We start from the raw sequence: 2,491 nt of genomic DNA on the forward strand, positions 1-2,491 counted from the left end.
CGGCTGGAAAGGCCTCTTTAAAGGGGGCGTTCCGCTCTGCCCACTGCGACTCCGGCCATTGTCCCCACTCGCCCTGCACGGGGACTGAGGAGGGGGCTTTTTAAATAGTTCTCCGGGAACAAAGGGGGCCCAGGCGCCGGGCTTCATTACCCGCTCATCGGCCACATCAGCGGGCCCGCCCCTCGTCGCCACAGCCGCGGCCACAACCAGCCCCGGCCAGTCAGTGGCTCAAGGCCGCCGCCGCCAGCTTGCTGGCTCCTCCCGGCCCTTCCCCTCCTGCCCCCTCGGTCCCCTCCTCTCCAGCCCCGGGCCCCTGCTGCGCCCACACCCACGCCCACGCCCCGCAGGACTGTTCCCGCCTGCCAAGTAAAGGAAGCAAAGCACCGAGATCCACCCGGCCCGGGCCCCTCCGGACCTGCCCCACGCCCTGCCGCGTTCCTTTCCCGGTGGGGACCCCCTGGCAGCCTGAGTTTGAGAGAAGATCTAACCTAAGCCGCCACAGCGAGGGACCAGGATCCGAGCCTGCCTGGCGGTGGTGAGCCTTTTCTGCGGCTGAACAGACCAAACTGACCACAGCGCGGAGTGGGCCATCCGAGGGTCAGGAGTGGTTTTAGACGTGAAATACACACGTGTGTGACCTCAAATATATTCTCTGAGCCTCTTGTTGGACAATACGGAGCTAGGCAGGTTTTTTGTTTGAGACGGAGTCTCACTCTGTCGCCCAGGCCGGAGTACAATGGTGCAATCTTGGCTCACTGCAACCTCTGCGTCCCGGGTTCAAGCTATTCTCCTGCCTCAGCCTCCCGAGTAGCTGGGATTATAGGTGCCCGCCACTACACCTAGCTAATTTTTTGTATTTTTAGTAGAGACAGGGTTTCACCATGTTGGCCAGGCTGGTTTCGAACTCCTGACCTCATGATTCACCCACCTCAGCCTCCCAAAGTGCTGGGATTACAGGTGTGTGCCACTGGAGTGTAGTGGTGAAATCTCAGCTCACTGCAACCTCTGTCTCCCAGATTCAAGTGATTTTCCTGCCTCAGCCTCCCAAGTAGCTGGGACTACAGGTGCATGCCACCATGCCCAACTAATTTTTGTATTTTTATTAGAGAAGGGTTTCGCCATGTTGGTCAGGCTGGTCTTGAACTCCTGATCTCAGGTGATCCCCTGCCTCAGCCTCCCAAAGTGCTGGGATTACAGAAGCGAGCCACCACTTGGAACTAGGCAGTTTTAAGAGTGATCAATAGCTCTCTCTTCCCGACGCCCAAGATGCCGAAAGGAAAGAAAGCCAAGGGGAAGAAGGTGGCTCCGGCCCCTGCTGTCATGAAGAAGCAGGAAGCCAAGAAAGTGATGAATCCACTATTTGAGAAAAGGCCTAAAAATTTTGGCATTGGACAAGACATCCAGCCCAAAAGAGACCTCACCCGCTTTGTGAAATGGCCCCGCTATATCAGGTTGCAGCGGCAGAGCGCAACTGAAAGTGCCCCCTGCAATTAACCAGTTCACCAGGCCCTGGGCCGCCAAACAGCTACTCAGCTGCTTAAGCTGGCCCACAAGTATAGACCAGAGACGAAGAAAGAAAAGAAGCAGAGGCTGTTGGCCCGGGCTGAGAAGAAAGCAGCTGGCAAAGGGAACATCCCCACTAAGAGACCACCTGTCCTTCAAGCAGGAGTTAACACCGTCACCACCTTGGTGGAGAACAAGAAAGCTCAGCTGGTGGTGACAGCACACGACGTGGACCCTGTTGAGCTCATTGTCTTCTTGCCTGCCCTGTGTCGTAAAATGGGAGTCCCTTACTGCATTATCAAGGGGAAGGCAAGACTGGGACATCTAGTCCACAGGAATACCCACGCCACTGTCATCTTCACACACGTGAACTCGGAAGACAAAGGTGCTTTGGCTAAGCTGGTGGAAGCTATCCGCACCAACTACAATGACCGATATGATGAGATCCGCCGTCACTGGGGAGGCAATGTCCTGGGTCCCAAGTCTGTGGCTCGCATCACCAAGCCCGAAAAGGCAAAGGCTAAAGAACTTGCCACGAAACTGGGTTAAATGTACACTGTTTTCTATAAAATAATGCAAATTTTCCTTCAAAAAAAAAAAGAGTGACCAATAATGTGTGAGACACACCCCTTTCTAGTAGGTGCTGCTTAAATCATAATTACAGTGTCATTATCACACGGAACCGATAGCATCCAATGTCATAGGCTTTGAAAAGTGCTTCTGGGCCAGACAAGGTGGCTCCCCTCTATAATCCCAGCTACTCTGGGGGCTGAGGCAGGAAGATTGCTTGAGGCCAGAAGTTCAAGCACAGTCTGGGAAACAGCAAGATTTCATCTCTAAAAAATAAAATAAATTAGCCAGGCATGGTGGTGCACACCTGTAGTCGTAGCTACTCAGGCTGAGACAGGGGAATTGCTTGAGTCCAGGAGTTCACCGCAGTGAACTATGATCACATCACTGTACTCTAGCCTGGGCAACAAAAGAGACC

At 54.2% G+C, this 2,491-nt stretch overlaps 1 pseudogene; it reads left to right on the top strand.

The window, feature by feature from the left end:
* Positions 1 to 1,266: 1,266 nt before the first annotated feature.
* LOC101048949 (large ribosomal subunit protein eL8 pseudogene) lies at positions 1,267 to 2,052 on the top strand (annotated as a pseudogene).
* The last annotated feature ends 439 nt before the right edge of the window (positions 2,053 to 2,491 follow it).

The sequence above is a fragment of the Saimiri boliviensis genome, chromosome 8 (genome assembly GCF_048565385.1).
Source record: "Saimiri boliviensis isolate mSaiBol1 chromosome 8, mSaiBol1.pri, whole genome shotgun sequence".
NCBI classification, from domain to species: domain Eukaryota; kingdom Metazoa; phylum Chordata; class Mammalia; order Primates; family Cebidae; genus Saimiri; species Saimiri boliviensis.